Here is a 19484-nt window from a genome sequence, read left to right as displayed (position 1 = left end):
TCAGCCAGGTCACGATCTCGCGGTCCGGGAGTTCGAGCCCCGCGTCAGGCTCTGGGCTGATGGCTCAGAGCCTGGAGCCTGTTTCCGATTCTGTGTCTCCCTCTCTCTCTGCCCCTTCCCCGTTCATGCTCTGTCTCTCTCTGTCCCAAAAATAAATAAACATTGAAAAAAAAATTTTTTTAAAAAAAAGAAAAGATCATGAAGTTAAAAGAATTTGATAAGCTCCGTGTACCATAGATAGATGTCATGGAGAGTCATATTAAGATATTAATATCTCTGAAAAGTCTGTGAGTAAATAAACCCTTTTAACCTTGTTTAATACTGTGTATTAAATTTCTTTAATCACCAGTTTCTATTAGATACCTATTCACATTGGATGTTTTTTGGGAAATGTTAATTGAAAGAGCTTCATATAGTGGATCAAGCAAGTTACCAATAACTATACATCCACATTAATATTGCTCTATCAGAGAAATCATCTTAAGGACTTGTAAATGTCTTTAATATGACAAAATATTATTAAGATATTGCTCAAAATATTTTTTGAGATTTTCTCTGTAGATATACCTTTGAGCCAGTTTATTAGTCCCCCCACATCAATCATTATGTGATCTGGTACATATTTCATTCCTCGTTTTCTACAGAGAATTGTATCACTTGTGCTGTGATTCCTCCTAGGCCTCATATCTGTTCAGAATGATGTTTTTTTGGCCTCACTTGAGATAATTTAAAGAACATTCCCCAGACAGTTCTGAAAGTCGACTTCCAAAAATACTTGGAGTAATGCCACCATCATTAAACTAAGTGGCTAACTTTCAAGGTGAATGGTTTTAAAAGGGGCAACAGCTACTTAGTTGTGTATTTTCTCTGCAGAATAAATGGCTTGTCATTTCATAGTCCTACAAGGAGTGCTGAATTCCTACTCTGTGCTTGTCTCTGTGGTCGATATAGTCAATTTTGGGCAAGTGTTCATAGTCTAGTTGGGGAGAAGTAAATATTCAAAAGTAATCATTATAGGAGGGGATAAATATAGTCATAGAAGGGTCAGAGCATTATGAAAATAGAGTGGGAGGGGTCTTTGTTGGAGGTCAAAAAAAAAAAAAAAAAAAAAAAGAGCATGCAATGAGCCTTGACCACCAAGTGGAGAACAGAGAGAGGATATTCCAGGTTGAGAGAAGTCAAAGTATAGAGGCCCAGAGATGTGAAAGAGGGTGGGGAACTACAGCCATGTAAATGCAAATGGAGTGAAGATGCTTTCTAGGAAAGTGGAAGGTGGTGAGACTGGGAAACCAGATGAGGTCCTGACCACAAAGGGCTTTATAAGTTCTAGGGGATGGAGTTTGGAGTTTCTTCTCTAGCTGGTAGCACACCACTGATAGACTACTGAACAGAGATGGCCACAGTCATCCTTGTAAAGAGGTTGTTTTGGTAGTACCATGAATTTGAGTCGGAATAGGGGAAAACAGGAGGCAGGGAGCTCAGGAGGCTACTGTAGTGGTCCAGGCAAGAATGAGTCTAAGCTAAGGTAGCAAGAGTGATGGTGAGGAAGAAGGAAAAGCTTTGCAAGTTGTTTAGGTGATGAGAAGGTAGATTGTCGTCAGTGACTGGATAAGAAAAATAAGGGGAAAGGGTAGTCTTGGATTCTTTCAGATGAGGCAGGGTTACATATTGGCACCATTTGGTATGATTGAGAGTCAAGAGAGAAACACATTTTGTGGGGCATTTACTGAGCTCTGTTTTGTACTTGTTTAGTTTGAAATGCTTATTTCAATGTATACCTTTATTGATTCCCAGAGTAGCTACTCTGTGCTAGATAATGTGCTAGACCCTGAGACTATGGCAAGAAAAGAGTCACAATGTTCCAGGTACCTGTGAAGCTTACAGCTTAGTGGGAGAGACAGACACAAACACATAATTACCCAACTCATTACTTAATTAGTAAATAAATAAGAAGGGGACCTAACTCATACGGCATTGTGCAATCCATTCTGGTACTTAGCAGAACAGCCTGGTCTGCTAAAAGAGATTTGAGGTCATTGGTAAATTGTTGCTTAACTAAACCCATTAGTGAGATTGCCTAGACTGGGTTTGCAAAATGAGCAGGAAAAGGGACTGAGGTTAGAATAACATGAATGTTTAAGGAGAATGGTGAATGAATAAAGTTCTATGATGAATGTGGAAAACCTTGGCAGAGTAGTTGAAAGAAAGTTGAAAGTTGAAAGTAGTTGAAAGGCAGTGTGTGTAAAGTGTTGGGAATGTGGCAGAGAGGTCAAATAAGACAGGTGTGCAAAAGCTCCCATGAAATGGTAACGGAAAGTCTGTGTTGGCTCTAGCAAGAGCAGGTACGTATTGTATAAGCCATATTTCCATGCACTGGTGACCTGGAACTGGTTTACACTGACTTGTGAGAGCCAGCTTGTTAAATTTTCAGCAAAGATGCAGGCTCGTTGTTAAACATAGCCATTACTGTCAACTGAATTATGTATCATTACAATTAAAGACATTTTATTAAAAATCAGTATAGTAAATGTTCAAAATTCATCCTTCCTAATTATTTTACTACATTCTCTTATTGTCTATGCTCTTAATGTTATTTTTGTCTAGTTTATCTGGATATGGATGTACCATATAAAATTGTCCTACTGCCTACCTCTTCTGGAGTCTATGTTCACTGACTTCACTTTGGTATCTTGAAATTTCCCATAGTGAGAGTATTGATACCATGGAAATTGGCAAATGCTGCAAATGTGAGATTTTGTTGTGCTGATTGTCCAGACTTAAAGGGATAGATATATTGTTAATAATGCAGACTAAACTCAAAAGAATGTTGGATATGTAGCAATTGCATTGTAAATGGTACAAAAATTGAAGAAATATTTTTCCAAATATTCTTCATATATGTAAAATATTATCTAATTCAACAGAGAAGTTGTTCCCAATATTGATGAGCAAGAGAAGTTCTGACATTCATTGTTTCACTTTCATCTTATTTATTAATGTAAAAGAAAATATCAACCAACATTCATTCATGTCAGAGCACACCAGAGTTGGTAAATATCAATGAAAGCACTTTGTAAGAAACAAGTTGGAAAAAAAAAGAAAGCAGTTTTCTGTGTGGAATTTAAGGTAAAGAATGTTGTATATTTCATTATTATGTGTAAATTCTGTGCTATGTCTCTTTTATACTAGTAAAATTTATAATAAACACACACGCATATATAAACATATATTTTTTTTTATTGGAGCTGATTGCTAAACACTTAATAGCACACAATGGTTGTATATATGGGATGTTTGGAAACAAGGGATCTACTCTTTTGAAAAGCAGAGAAGGGATGTTCCTTAGGTACTAGGTTATAGGTAGCCAGAAGACATTTGCAGATTTGGGGGTTTTTTGTTTGTGTTTTTGTTTGAATGGATTTATAGCCCTAATGAAGAAAGCTAGTAGAGAGGGAGAGATTGATGGTGTAGAAGGTAGAAGTAAATGTTGGAAGAAGGTGACAAACATATGGTAGGAAATGAAATGCAGACCTGTGAGAAAATTGTGGGAAAATTGAAAAATAGGAGGAGCCTTATTTTTCTAAGGATGAGGAATGATAACATAAGATGTGATAAATTCAAGTACAGGTACATTAAACTCATTTACATCAGTGAATTGTAATTGAAGAAGTGGGAAGGATGAGCTCAAGAAAAGAAACTCAGAAAGGAACCAGTTAATTTATGAATAACTTATAGAATGAGAGGTGAATATGTGATTGACCAGGGTGAATTTTCATGTTGATTTAATTTCTGAAATATGAGTTGAAATTTTAGTCTGTTTTTCGGTGGAGATATTTAAATAAAAAAGGAGTCAATTTAAAGGTACCTCATGCATTTAAATGCCAAGTATTGTTTCTTTTACTTAGCCCTGCAATGTGATGCTACATTTCCATGGACACAGGTTGAGCTTCTACAAGATGATCAGAAATGGGGTATAATTTGAGGTTGACTAAACTGCATTCATTGCATGCATGGATAGTTTGAACACAAGGTAAAATGTTATCCAGACTGCTGAAGAAAACAAGTCTTATTTTGGAACATGACTTTCTTCAGCATTATAATTTATGACTTTTTCACTTGGATTCTTGCTTTTAACACACTCATACTTATATATATGCTTCAATCAAAGAAATGCATACATAACATTTTTGCTTATCCTGTCTCAGTTCTATTAGTTTGTCATTATTAAGATTTACAGTCCTTATTTGCCTCTCAGTTGAAATATAGTAAAATAAAGAACTATTTTACATTTGCATGGTAGTTTAACATTTCAAGTCTTTTAAGATCTGTTTTCTCAAATACATATTAAATAATTGGCCTAAGTATTCAGAGATATTGGTACTGATGATGCTAAATGTGGATATTGGTATTGAAAATTCAGACAGCTGGCTCCTTGTTGTCATTGTAGTGACCATAATTGAATCTGACACTGTGTTACCTACCTCCTTCGTAAATCTAATACCACTTCAGCCATCTGGCTGACGATCCTGGCATCTTAGCCTTGATGTTTAAAAGAATAATGCCTTACTCTCTATTTCCGTTATTAGAGTTAGAACACTGTTGTGGCCCTGCTCCAGTAGCTGGTCCTTGTGTTTGTTGATTGATTCATGGTTGCAGGAGGCTATTGCTGTTCTCAACCTCACGTTCATGTTCTAGGTAGAAAAAAGGGGGTGGGGCAGGGGAGGGACAGCACCAGGCAGGTGGTGTCTTGTTTAATCACAAAAGCAAAAGCTTTAGAGAACCTTAGCACTTCCTTAGCAGTGTTCTGCTTATACCTCGTTGTCCACTCCTAGCTACAGAAGAGATTGAAAAGTGAATATTTAGTTTCCCAACATCTATAGCAAGAGACAGCATAGGAGAGAATGGCTTTGGTTAGCCAATTAACAGTGTTTGCTAAAGGGGAGGCTCTAAGGCCCTGTGTAGCTCCAACCTTTGCACTTGTATTTCTCACCAGTTTAAGGCTGTCTTATTTGGGAAGGCAGCCTTTTCAGTCTCCATACCTACTGGCCTAGGAGAAACTTTTTTGGCCTCCATCTAGACTTTACTTTTAATTGGTAAGTAAAGCCATCAGACAGTTCCTGCTGGACAAGAGGATCCATTCTTCAGTGTCAGTCTAGATAGAGCAGTTCAGGAAGTGAGACACAATCCTGGACTTGAAAGGGGACCAGTGTTAACAGGCTCTCTTTACCAAGTGTGGCTGCTGGGAAGGCTCCTGTGAAAAAGTTCAGCAAGGAGGAAAGTATTCTGAGAATCTGCCTGATAATACTTTTTGTATCTGAATGCTTTAAACAAGTATAGCTGCACACATTACTTGGTTATTTTCTGGTTGTTTCCAGACTTCTTGTTTGAAATATGTTAGTTTCTGTGCAGCTAAAATATGTTAGAAAAGAGTGAAATTTAAGTAAACTATTCATGGACTACTTGGGAGCACTGAGAATGGGTCTAAAAGGAATATTTCTAAAATCCCTGTCTACAGGCATCTGGGTGGCTCAGTTGGTTAAGTGTCCAACTCTTGATTTCAGCTGGCTCCTGATCTCACATTTTGTGAGACTCAGCCCCGTATTGGGCTCTGCTCTGAGCTTGGAGCCTGCTTGGGATTATCTCTCTCCCTCTTTCTCCCTTTCTCCCTGCCCCTCACTCACTCATGCTCTCTCTTTCTCTCTCGCAAAATAAATAAACTTAAAAAAAAAAAATCCCTGTCCTGATCAATCTTGCACTATTCATACCTGCAAAAATATTTCTGACCCTCTAGGCATGGAATAATTCTTTGTTTTGGATTTATGAGAATAATTATTAAATGACAAAGAAATTTGCAGTGTGTGTAAGTGAAAAGCCAATTATTAAATTATTTGCATAATTAAATTCCACCAGGAAGATATAACGAAGTATATATATTTTTTCTGAGATCTTAGTGTATTCCAGTATTGAGCTAAGCAATTCATACATATCATTTGATATTCTTGAAGTAGTTACTATTATTTTCCCCTTTAGTAGAATGTGATGCTCACAGAGATGAAGTTTCTTGCCCAATATTTCAATGCCAGTACTTCATAGCAGCTGTGATTTGAAACCAGGCAGTTTGCCATACCTGCCAGGTGTGGATCCGTGCTCTTAATAATAATAACATTAGGCATTATGCCAAAGATTTTATAGTCATTTCATCTATTATTCATTAAAATCCTCGATGTTGGTACTATTATCATCATCCCTCTTTTACAGCTGAGAACACTGAGTGTTAGAGAGATTGAGTGGCTGTTTTAATTTATTGCAGCTTCCAAGGCATGGCTTCCAAACCAGGCAGTCTGATCTGACTCCACGTGGATCCTAGACACTTCACTACACTGCTTGTATGTAGTCAGCCCCATGTTTGGCTCGTATCTCTATAGTTATTCAAGTATGTATATGAAATGTAATGTTTATTCCTAAAGAGAAAATTTCATCCACGTTATAAAATTCCAGAAAAGGCCTCTCATGTTTCTCAATGATTTCGTGCTGAGAGACTTTACTCTGCCAGATCAAATTTGGTAACTGTTTTCTGGTGAAAATTTAATACAGATTGCTTTGTGCCTTGCATGTATGACCAGAGCTTAGATTAGTTCATTTTTTAAGGTGAATTGAGTGAATTTCTCTTTATCAAAATTAACTAAATTCATATTAGAAACATTCCAGGCTGAGAGAATCTGACACAAAAATTCAGCAGTGATGAATGCCTGACTGGAACAGTTATATTTTATGTGACTTGCTGATGTTTTACGACAAGGGAAAAGTGACCATTTTTATTCTTTAAGTACCACTTCGCTCAAAGGATATTAATAGATAGCAACATGTACTCCCTTTTACTTTGAGCTGTGATTGGAAAGAAAGTGTTTCTCAGTCTCAAATCTATTTCATTACAGATACATTCGTATGAAATTATAGTTCATTTTAGGTCAGTGGTGCTTTGGTTTTGGTTCAGATATGTATAAAATAAAATACAATGCAAATGTGTTACATGGGGAAAAACCAACTCTGTATTATTCCAGGCACATTTCATCACCTTTCTTTCACCCAAATTCAGTGCTATATTTTATAGTGACTGACTCACAGGGGAAAGATCTATGACTTCTATCTTGCTGCATGACCTTGGGAAAAGTTAGCTTAAATGTATGAAAGGATATTTCAGACATTGACTCAGACTAAATAAATGTGCTAAATTTGATAAAGTGAGTGGGAAATTTTTCTCACCACATGGAACCACTAATGGGCTTGGGAAGTAAACATGGTTAAGTAGACAGAGTTGCCTTTTTATTACAATAATTCTAAGTTGGCCCATTAGCATGAATAACATTTCAGTGAATTTCTCATTTAAGACTGACCCTCCCTCCAACACCCTCCCTGCAAAAAAAACCCCAAAAAACAAAAAACAAAAAAACGCACGAAAAAACTGGCTACACAAACCAAACAAAAACAAAGTAAAATGTCTCCAGATGAGAGAGGTGTTGTGGTTGAATTGTGTTCCTCCAAAACAGTATGTTCAAGTTCTAATCCCTGGTACCTGGGATTGTGACCTTATTTGGACAAAAGGGTCTTTGCAGATGCAACCAAAATAAGATGGGGTCTGGGGCACCCGGGTGGCTCAGTTGGTTAAGTGTCCCACTCTTGATTTTGGCTCAGGTCATGATCTCACGGTTGTGAGATGGAGCCCCACATCCAGCTCTGCACTGACAGCTTGGAGCCTGCTTGGGATTCTCTTTCTCTCTCTCTCTGCCTCTTTCCTCACTTGTGTGTTTTCTTTCTTTTTCTCTCTCAAAATAAATAAATAAACTTAAAAAGAAGGTAAGATGAGGTCATACTGCAGTAGGGTGAGCCATTAATCCAGTAGGGCCAGTGTCCTTATAATAAGAGGAGAAGAGAGAGAGAGAGAGAGAGAGTCAGGGACATGCAGGGAGAAAGCCATATGACAGCAGAGGCAGAGATTGGAGGGATGCAGCCATAAGGCAAGGAATGCTTAGGACTGCCAGCCACCACCAGAAGGTAAGAAGAGGCAAGGAAGGATTCTACCAAGTCTCAGAGGGTGTATGGCCCTGCTAAAACCTTGATTTCAGACTTCTGTCCTCTGGAACAGGGAGAGAATAAATATCTGTTGCTTTAAGCCACCTCATCTGTGGTAGTTAGAGCAGCCCTAGGAAACTAATGCTAGAGTGCGTTTGAATGGTGGTGGAGAGTTCATGGTAGTGCTCTGTGGACTTGCTCTTTCCCCTTGGTCCACATTTTCCTTTTTCTCCTCATCAGAAACATGAGAATACTGGGTTCTTTTTTCCACGTCCAGCACATAGCTTTGCAACATCACTTCATCTCTCTGGGTTTCATTTGCTATGTGGGTGAAGGTAAGATGTCACACTCTTCTACATAACATTAATGGCTGACATTTATGGGACTTCCTTATGCCAGGCCCACTGCTTAATGTGTAATATTTATATACTCCTCACAAGAATCCCATGAAGAATGTATTTTTATTATCCCTACTTTACCAATGGCCCAAATAATGACATTTGTCTCTGACTTCTCACTTTTTCTTGACTTGTCCCTTTAGAGACTAGAACATGGGAATCAGAGCCAAAATAGTGGTAGTATTTATGTTTCTTTGACAGATACCTAACCTGACTTAATCTGAGTAGAAAGGATGTAAAAGCCATTGGAAAGGAATGATAGATAAACATGGTGCTCTTGCTTTGGCCATGTCAGTTTCCACATCTGCAGAACAGAGGGTTCCTATTTTCCTTTTGAAATTCTCTTTCTTTGCTATACCTTATTCCCCTTTTTATTGTGAAAATTGTCAACATAATTTCCTTATTTTCTAGCCTGCTTAAAAATTTCATTATTGGAGTGACTTCAAGGTAGGATATAATAGAGGAATTTAGTAATATAGTTGCAATTATTGATGTTCACTGTGTGCTAAACACTGCATTCTGTGCAGCGACCTATGCGATCTATGTTATTATAACACAGTTTAAAGATTAGGGCTTATAAAAGTAACTAGGTCAAAATTACTAGTCTCCAAATCTTCATTTATTTTGCCACCAGACTCTGTTTTTGCATTTTCTTGTTAGCGAGGGCCATTAACACTGTGACATGGATTAATTTATCACATTAATGATGGACTTGGAAGATATGTATCTGGGCTCTAAGAGGATACTGACCAGCGTAAGTACATAAGGGAAATCTGGCATCTGAAAAATGGTGCTCTGAATAGAGTGTCTTAGGCTGGGGGAGGGGGCATACATACCATAAAAACCACAGGTGGGTCCGCATGGGGATACCAAAGATGAACTTTTTTTCTTCCAGAATATTTTGTCTAAAGCTACTCTAGAGTTAAACTCATTCATCCTTCCTTACCATATTTAGGACCAGCAAAAACTGATGTTTCTTGCTATAATTTTTTGTTGCTGATCCTCTGCTCAAGAACATGGTAGCAAACCTTACAATCTGCCCCTAACAGGGACCTTCTAGTAAATGCTAGGTTACAACCCTGTAATAGAAAAGTTGTTATATTTGAAATCGGAGTGCATCAGTAGTCATTCCATGCCTTTTCCTTAGAAGGCATAGACACTGTGTCCCATGCTTCTAATAGTAAAAATTCTTAGAAATACATCAAGCAGTAGTGTTTGAGTAGGTCTTCGAGGCAAAACTGATCTGACCAAGCAATGTACATTGGTTAAGTGAAATATGAAAGGCTATCTGTTCTATCCTAGCTGCGGATGTTTGCCATAGAAAATGTTTGTGATGGCATACTAGAGAGACTGAAGCTATCAGTTTCTTGCTGACCAAACTTGCCTTGGTTAAATCTGTCTTCTGTCTTCTAGACCCTAGAGAGCTGTCAGTCTCCTGAAGAGCTGGGTAATATAGTGAAGGAAACAGGAAGAAAGTTGGAGCAACTTAGCTAGTTTACCAAAAGGAATTAGTGGGAAAATGCACTTGGACAGTGAATAGACACTGGAAAGTCTGACTGTCTAATTTGGATTTTTCCTAAATACTTGTCATGGTGAGATGAAATATCTGTTGAACTAGGAGTAAGTGTGTCAGTATTTTGGTCACCGCTCTGCTACAAATTAACATTAGGACTGAAAAGTAGTGCTTTGTGGCAATAATTTTTTTTAGCTGTGTGTGTGTGTTTGTGTGTGTGTGTGTGTGTGTGTGTGTGTGTGTGTGTGTGTGTGTTTTAATTTGAGAGAGAGAGAGAGAGAGAGAGAGGGAGAGAGAGAAGGCAGGGGAGAGTGGAAAGGGAGAGAGAGAGAGAGACAGAGAATCTCAAGCAGACTCTACACAGCATGGAGCTCCATGCAGGGCTCAGTCCCATGACTATGGGATCATGACCTGAGCCAGAATCAAGAGTCGGATGCTCAACTGACTGAGCCACCTAGGTGCCCAAAAACTGTGGGTATTTTATATTCCCTGTAACTTCCCCCAAATTTCTTTACTACCTGTAAAAGACCATAGGTGTCTTGTTGAGAGTACATGTCATCAGGTGGTGATCATACTGCTGGATGTTGACTATGGCGTCGCCATGCTGCCCATATTTGCCACCAAAGAACATTTTCTTTAGTAACATGTCAATGGTACTACAATGTTTATCTGGACACTAGTATTTAATGGATAATGATAATGATGACTATTACCATTACAGTGTAAGCATTTATTATCAGCCAGGTAGTTCAGCGATATACCACAGGGGAAGGTTTTGCCTCTAAAGTACTTTTGGCAATGTCAGGAGACATTGTAGGTTATCAAGAGAAGGGAGGAGTGCTACTGGCATCTAGTGGGTAGAAGCCAGGGATGCTGCTAAACATCCTACAATGTACAGGACAGACCCCACAACACAGTTATGGGGCTTAAGATGCTAGTAGTGCTGAGGCTGAGAAACTGTGCTGTATAGCCTGTTGCTTATTTATACTTTGTATACACGGTGATCATAGAAGGTATTAAGACCATCTTACGCCTGAGGCCCAGAAAGGTTAAGTCAGTTTCTCAGTGTTAAACAGTTCATATAGAGACAGAGCCGACATTCCCATCTCAGCCTCTAAAGCCTATTCCTTTTAAACTAAGAGATGGTTCTAAACCCAAACCTTTTCTCCCCCTACATTGGGAAACATCCTTCACCTCAGTTTTTCATGTTTAGTGTGAGATTTTCTGTCCTTCACCCAGAAGTTTGTAGTAATATATTTGGGTTGGAGGTAGGCAGTGAGGAGGAAAGATAGGGTGTTTGGAGATTTTCAAAAACTTGAGGTATTATACTTAAATGTAATATTTTTGGCAAAAATCTGTAGTCATAAGCAGTGTGGGTGAAATACAAATGTATATTTAGAGTTTAGTGTTGCTCATACATATGCATTGTTTTTAGATTAAGAATGAGAGCTTTTAGTTTTTCTTCTCTTTGTATCTTTCAAGAGCAATTTGATTTGCTCTTCTCTTGGGCGTGATGGTGATTTGTAGAGTTTGCTGCTTGTTGAGGAATCGAATACTCTTTGTGGAAACTTGAGGGTGAGAGTTTGCATGCTGGCAGTAAGGTAGTTTTGGGGCATTTTGCACTTAGAGCATAACAGAAGATACAGAGATGTGAGGAAGACCAAATTGTACTTTGGGGAGGGAAGTGTAGAGAGCTTCAAGAGGAAACTGTTTTATTTGCTTCTTTAGTCACTGATAAATTTTAATTTTGAGATAAAGCACGACAGATAGGGGTTATTGGAGTATAAGAGGTGGGAAATTAATTTGAATTATTTTATTTGAAAACTTACATTTTTGTGAGTGGGAAGTATGGCTTAGGAAAATTGACAAGACTCATTCCCTCTGTGATACCCATTCTTTTTTTCACCAAAATATTAAATTGCTTTGAAACAGTGTATTTTGGGACTGGTGCTTTGGAAAATATAGATAGCCATGCTGGATAGGCTTCTGCTTACCTGCGTGGAGTTGAGTTTTATTGTGGAGCCTTGGGACAGCAGCTTCAATTGCTTTGTATGATAATCACATAGAACAAAGGCAACTCTTTGATTTACCTGGTGCTCATTCTATTTGGTAGATTTAGTAAGCAGAGAAAGGACAGGTCATGGAACCAAGGTAACATGAGTACCATAACAACATGCAAATAACACTTCCAAATTAACGGTAGAGGAGTTGAACACAGATGGCTTCTAAGCAGCATCCAAAAAATTGAACATTTTAAGAGAGCAATACACAGAGATATGCTCAGTGTGGCAGTCAAGTTAACCAAAAGAATGTATTCCTGCTTTCAACATTAATTTCAAAGCATTAAGAACACTGAGGTTTAATCTTTACTGTCTTATGTTAGCTATAGACATCATTATTTTAACTGGCATTCACTAATTATTACAGTTTACTTTTAAGTAAAAAATGGTTGCTGTATTATAAAAGAATAATTTTGGAAACTCTGAAACTTAATAGTTCACAAGGAAAAGATGAGGAGATCTTGAGGCGAAGGTAAAATTCTCTGTATCATACCAAACCTTGATTTGAATTGTAATTGTTCATTTCTTTTTTACCCTTTTATACTACCTTTGTATTTCTTCAACATGCCAATCCCAGAAGCTTACATCCAGATCTATGGTTTCAGCAGAATTTAAATATAAGTTTCAGAAAATGCAGTAATGAAAAGTCCCTGTAGCATTCAATTGTAATATTTTATACCAGACAGAGAAAAATGTTAATTCATTTTCACATAGAGTTGAAAGATTATGCTAGACTTGATTTTCTTTAGAGACCATATGCATATTTACCAGAAGAATAAACTCTGGTTGTCAGTTATGTGTGTAGGTTGGTGAGAATTTAGATATGTTAGATGAGGGCAGTATTCTTGTAAGAAAGAAGAGGAGACAAAGTAATGAAACTGACAGTTACTGAGTACTTACTAGATTTCAAGTACAGCACTGGGGGATGCTATATCATGTAAATGTCACAACAGGTCTGGGACCTAGATGGTATTTTTTTCATTCTATTGTAGAGGAAATAGAAAAAGTTACAATATCTAGGAAGTACCTTTTCTGCTATACCCCGATCTATCTTTAGTATCCGGACCAAGAAATGGAGATTTTTTTTGGCAGGTGTGGGTTGGGGGGTGGGAACCAAATTATAGTTGTTGGCTGACTTGAACACAAAACTCCAAGGGTTTGGATTAATCCTTAAATACAAAGGTTTTTCTATTTTGGGTTTTAAATTTATTTTGGTGTAATATTTTCATACATTCATTCAAATTACTGCTTGAAACATTTCCCAATGGCCCTAAAGACATTGCTTACAATGACAGATTTTGGCACGATGGGCACTATTTAATTTGTAAAGTAACCCCTCCTCCAATAGCAAATTTTAAGATATGGTAGGTTATCTGAATTCTGATTTTTAATGTTTATTTGGTACTGCAAGATATTACTACTCCCTTTTATTCAAAGTTATTTCATCCAAAATGGCAAAGGGACACTGATTAATTTAAAGCGAGAAGTCCAAATGTGATTTTTGCACCTGAAAGCTCATTTCCATCCTTGTGTATTTTAATTATAAATAAATATACAACCCCCCAATTTAAAACAGGTTGCATTCAAAAGTTCATTTGGAACAGAGTTTGGAGTTTGAAACATTTTCCATAGAAACAATGTTACGTTTCCAGGCCAACCTACAAAAACCTATTTAAACCATATAGTACAATTTCTGCTCTATAATCGTCATGGGGCCCACACAACATATATTTCTACTGGGAAAATGCGCTTGAAGTTTGGCTTGGCATAGACCAGTGCTTCACTGGGGGTAGAGGTGGGCACTTGAAGCCCTCCTGCTATCTTGGCAATGAGAATTAGCTTTTTATTTTTTCCCTTACAATGTTGCCTAAGGTTCCCATGAACTTAGGTGAAGACTCTTTAGGATAAAGGCCAAGGCAGGGAATGGAGCATCTTCCAAGAATGGATACATGATTCAACATGTTTTGGCTGCAAGCAAGAGACTACTCAATTTGAATAATAGTATGGTTTATCCTCTCGCTTAAAAACTCTGGAATGAGTGGTTTGGCTTTGGTTAATTCAGTAGCTCAGTGAAGCCAAGGCTCTGGGTTAGGTTAGGTTCTTTGAAATCTTTATAGCCTCATGGTGATGAGATGTCCCTAGAAGCCACAAGAATCTTGTCCTTGAATAACAAACTCTGAAAGGTCAAAGAATGAGGAGTGGACTTTTAATCATAATATATAGGAAAATATCTCCCAGAAGGCCTTCTCCCGAGCAGATGTCCCTTTCTCCATTGGCCAAAGTTCTGAGTCAGAGTCTGCTCCTAAACCAGTCACTGGCCACCAAAATCAGACTGGTAGCACTGGCTTAGACTCTAAGCTTCAGATGAATTATCTTCTGGGAGGCGGGGCAGTTGCACACTTTCTCTGAGCACAATACCAAGCTCATCTGGAGATGGGTAGACAAAGAAGGTCTGTTGGGTGAATGTCATCCATGTCCTCCACGCTCCCCGCCACTAGGGAACAATGGCCTTGGGCAAGGGAGAGCTTATAAATTGAGTTTTTGTTTTAGCTTTCTCCAGTGAGCTATGTGATCTTGAAATACTCCAGTTTCTGTAAAATAAGGGAGTAAGATAGATTCATTTATTCCTCAGTTTATTCATTCAAAAATGTTTATTGAGCATCTACTTTGTTACAAGCAGTATTTTTGACACAGAAAATATAAAACGAACCTTGAACAGTCCTTCCCAGCTCTTACATTTCTAAGTGATTCCATGTGATAAGCTGTCATCTTGGTAAAGCTCTGTGGGATGGGGTAGAGATGGTGTAGTCACGTAAGGCTGTTTCATGGTGTAAACTTTGGGGGGAGTTTCTTGGCCTTGGCCACTTCATATCACTTCTGTTATTTTCTTTTTCTTCTGAGAATACAGGAAATTGATCTGATCCATTCCATTTGTCCAGCCTCTAGCTGTTGTTCCTGACAGGGTTTCTGTCTTTCCATTATCCATTCTAATACAAGACACAGTGTCAGAGCATTTTTCTTATACTTCTGCCCCAAAAGCAACAGATAACTTGATTGATGTTTTCTAAGTTTTTGTTGTTGTTGTTGTTGTTGTTGTTTTGTTGTTGTTGTTGTTCGCTTTTTAACTGTTAGCAACAGAGGAAATAGATGGTGGTGTGGAGGGGGCTTCTTCACCCTCTTCTTTCATTTCTCTTAGACCTGTAGAGAAATTTGAAAGTGCACAAAAAGAATGATAGGGCTTCCGTGAATTCAAAATACTGAATTAAGATCTACTTACATTTCCATGAGATACCAGATTTGGTGAGAAAGAAGGAGAAGAGTATGTTGGAAGAAATTGACCTGTGACTGAGAACAGCTGTAGGGGCACTGAGGAATGAGGGTTCCCTCCCTTCTTCTCCCCTTTGCGATGGCCATAGCCATTCCTGCCCCAGGGACACTGCCCCAGCCCGGCTGCCATGTGGGTGAGAATCAGAGACTGGAGAAGGGAAAGGGGCTGTGTGTGCAGGCAGCATCAGAGATAGTAGACCACGAGGGAAAGGGAGGGAGAAGGCAGAAAATCCTCTGCTGAGAGAATAGCGGAAGTCCTGCTACATACAGCCTGAGTTTCTGGGCCTTTCATGAAAGTCCATTTTCTAAGGAAAAACATACATATAATCAAATGTAGCAACAAGATGAGTCCTGGCTCGTGATAGTTATGTTTTATTTTCTAAGTGATGATAAATTACATTCTAAAGTAGTTCGGTGCTTGTAACTACTATGCTTTAGAATTCTAGTGCAACCTACTGGGATGGGTAGATGATAGAGGCTTGTAGTTTGTATTATCTATCTACTTATCTGTCTGCCTCAGGAGCTGGCATACAGATAACATCCTGAAAAGGAGAACAAAGTGAATATTTCAGTCTTTGTGGGCCACATGGCCTCTGTTTTAGGTACTCCACTCTGCTGTTGTTGCACAAAAGCACCATAGACAATAGGTAAACAAATGGGTGTGGCTGTGTCCCAGTGACTCTTTATTTATGGACCACTTCTTCATGTTTCATCCACTTTCATATAATTTTCATGTGTCATGAAATATTTTTCTTCTTTTGATTTTTTTTTCAACCATTAAAATATGTAAACCCCACCCTTACCTTGTGGGCTGTAAACCCACTGTAAACAGGCTGAGGGGCCAGACTTGGCCATTGGGCTGTAGTTTGTCGACCCCTGGTCTATCATCTGTTTTTCTTTCTGCCTACCCATCCATCCTCTTCCCTCTTTCATCTGTGAGCCTGAATCTTATTCCATTTAATTCTACACGAGGAATTCTTAATTATTCAAGTTGTCAGCTGCACTGAACACTTATGAAGGGGATAGAGAATAACTGATCTATTGGATTGCTAGTGTGATGCATTCTGTTTCCATGGCTGAACTTGTACAAGCTTTAAATATTTTTATCAACATTGTAAAATACTACATTTAGCATTGTTATAACCAATTTGGAGTAATTCCTTTGTAAAAGATCCTTAAGGAAGCACTGTATGTCAAATAATAAATGATCTTGGATCTTGTTAAGACTTGAAAACCGCAGGTGAATGATAGTGCCATGTCAATTTTTATACCCTGAATAGGGCACTTGTTTTTCTGAGTCAGAAAGGCAAGACTTGGATAGCTGTATATTACTGTTTATGAGCCTTATCCTTTACTGCAAATCAAGTGTTTATTCCACTCCTGAACTTAATTAGCAGCTAAGAGCTTTGTGCTTTGTATTTTAAGGAAGCATGTGATTTGTTCATTAGTTCAAAAGCAGATTAATTATTATATCTTTAGTCACCATCTGTAAACACATCTAATATTGGTGAGCTCTCCCCTGCTGAGTTACCTTGAAATGCCCTGTGGTGTTTTATTAGCTTTCAATTCTGTGTTTATTACAGTTGGTTGGAGATTTTTCAATTTAGTTTATTGGCCACAGAGTCCAATCCTTCTTTGGAAAAACCACCCATTTCTGAGGGTGAGGGATTTATTAATACTGGCTATCAAATTGCTATAAACATTTCTCCCAAGTCATACTGTTTTGGTTTGGATTAAAATATTAGTAGTTCTATTACAGGCCAAGGTTTTAAGCACCTTATGTACTGTTTGGATTCAAAGAGAGAAGTTGGGAGTAAAATTAGTAACCTACATAAAAAATGTCTTCCAAGTCCAAGCCATCCTCAGACAGAATGATGAAGTACAGGAGGGTAAGTGGATAAACGGTTATACTGATACATTGGTATTTTGCTATTATTTAATTTGGGATTGTAACAACTTTTTCAGGTTTCAAGTGATTCTCAGAGAATGTAAAGAGCTTACACAAAATCATTAGTGGAGCTGGGATATGAACTAAAGTCATATGACTTGTGAGGTTATTTTCCTTTTCATTAGTGTCTAGGTTGCCAGATAAAATACAGAATGCTAGTTAATTGATATTTTGTCTCATCAAAACCTTTTTTTAGTATTAATAGTTCCCAAATATTGCATGGACCATATTTAGACTGCAAATATTTGTTGTTTATCTGAAATTTAAATTCAATTTGGCATCTACATTATCATTGTTACCGCTTGTTAAATCTGGCAACCCTAATAGTGTCCCGTTCTTCTCTCCCCTTCTGCGGGTAGGGACCCCCACTGTGCTGCTGGCTTTAGTTTATTAACCCTGTTTTAGTCCCTTCAGGCTGGTGTAACAAAATACAATAGACTGGGTGGCTTATAAAGAATAAGTTCATTTCTTACAGTTCTCACGGCTGGGAAATCCAAGCTCAAGGAGCTGGCCAATTCAGTGTCTGATGAGAGCCTGATGTAACCTCATGTGGTGGAAAGTTCTAAGGATCTCTCTGCGGCCTTTATAAAGGCACCAGTACCATTCATAAGGTCTCCACCCTCATGACTTCATCACCTTCAAAACGCTCTACCTCCTAATACCATTATCTTGGGGGTGAGGATTTCAGTTTATGAATTTTGGGGGGGACACAAACATTCAGGCTATAGCAAACCCCATTCTTTGCTTTTTTAGTTTGAAGTTTACCAGCTCAGGACCATTAAGTAAGGGTCTTATTCTTGCGGTTTTCCGTAGTGCCCAGTGCCTAATCTGGTAAAACAATTTGGGGGTTCACCTGTTTATCAGCATGAATGGCGTCATGTGCTATTTTTTCCAGGTTATGTATTTATTTAACACTGCTGTAGCTAATGCTTTAACACATAGTAACTTCAGAGGACAGAACTTCAGACTCCATGCAGAGAAAATGGAGAAGAGTTTTGAAATCATTCTTTCAGTTATTCTGGTATTGTGTTCTTGCTCACAGAACATCAGTTTATGATTTTAACGATATTTTTTATTTCACCTTAAATTTGATCATCATAGTTTGTTTATTTTCTTGTTTATGATTTCCATGTCTATTTTGGTGAATTTTCAAAATTGTGTTATAACATATTTTTTAAAGATTTAGTGGATGGTTGAGATCCCTAATAATTCTGTAACTGTATTTTCACTTTTAGTAAAGGTAATGTTTTAGTAAAAGCTAAACTCTAAAATGTTTTTTTCTTTTTTGGACAATCACAAAAAAGTGGATGAAGTTAGAATTCTCAGTGTCTAACTACATAACCATGTACCAAGGTGGGGGTAGAACAGGAGTTTCTCTGTGCACCTGATCTAAGCCAGTGCCTTCCTACTTTGCCAAAACTCTAGGAAACTTATATTTTTACCAAAAAATCCCAGAGAATAGACTGGAAAACCCCTGGGTATATTAGGGGAATAGTTTTATTATTTAGTTACCATGAAGAAATTAATAAGGGCCCTAAACTCTTTTTGGACTATTAAGCAGAAATGGTGTGTTGTTAGTTTAAATATGGATTGACTCCTTTCTTCTCTCTGGACCTTGGCTTTCTCATCTGTGAAGTAAAGCAGGGGTGGGACTGGATGGCCTCTAAGGTCTTTATTATGTTGGTACTGTCTCCAACAGAGTTGGATATCCTGAGGAGTAGTTCTGGAAAATTGTCATATGGCATGAGGCTTCCCAACTCTGTGGAGTCTTATAGGGCATTAGTTGTGGTATCCACTCATTCATTCCTGATCCTTTCATTTGTTCAAATATTTGCTTTCCCCATGATCTGTCCACTGAACCATGCTTGGCACAAAGCAGACACAGTCCCTGCTATCATGAAGCTTACAATGGAAGAGAAGGCACTAGAAATTAAACATAAGTGAATATGTAATAGTAAATTGAGATAAGCGTTAATTAAGGAGAATACCAGGATTCAAATGCGAGAGAATAAAAGTGACATCCTATCTAGATTAGATATATTTAGACTCTTTGGAAGTAGCATTTAAGCTAAGAGAGATCTCTTTGGGATGAATGGTTACTTCTTGGCTGGTTATAAACAAAACAAAACAAAACAAAACAAAACAAAACAAAACAAAACAAAACAAAA

At 37.9% G+C, this 19484-nt stretch overlaps 1 protein-coding gene and 1 long non-coding RNA gene across 22 annotated transcripts in view; one reads left to right on the top strand and one right to left on the bottom strand.

Moving 5' to 3' along the window:
* Window positions 1-19484, top strand: part of HDAC9 (histone deacetylase 9) — a 931635-nt gene that overhangs the window by 21450 nt on the left and 890701 nt on the right. The window contains exon 1 of one of the 20 annotated variants that reach the window (XM_040472482.1): window positions 6312-6386. The exons of the other annotated variants lie outside the window; for them this stretch is intronic. The gene's annotated coding sequence lies outside the window, so the exon portion shown is untranslated. Of the gene's footprint in view, window positions 1-6311; window positions 6387-19484 lie in introns of those variants that run through there. 20 annotated transcript variants of the gene reach the window in all.
* LOC121028658 (uncharacterized) lies at window positions 14226-18316 on the bottom strand. 2 transcript variants are annotated; one of them, XR_005789368.1, is made up of 3 exons: window positions 17790-18286; window positions 14752-15239; window positions 14226-14632 (listed from the first exon to the last, which is right to left on the bottom strand). It is a non-coding gene; the product is annotated as an uncharacterized LOC121028658 (long non-coding RNA). The 2 variants fall into 2 exon arrangements; XR_005789367.1 differs by having other exon boundaries at window positions 14226-15239; window positions 17790-18316.

Source organism: Herpailurus yagouaroundi, unplaced genomic scaffold (assembly GCF_014898765.1).
Source record: "Herpailurus yagouaroundi ecotype Mexico unplaced genomic scaffold, PumYag 100, whole genome shotgun sequence".
Lineage (NCBI taxonomy): Eukaryota > Metazoa > Chordata > Mammalia > Carnivora > Felidae > Herpailurus > Herpailurus yagouaroundi.
The sequence above is the reverse complement of the archived record's forward strand: the minus strand, read 5'-3'. Positions and strand labels throughout refer to the sequence as shown.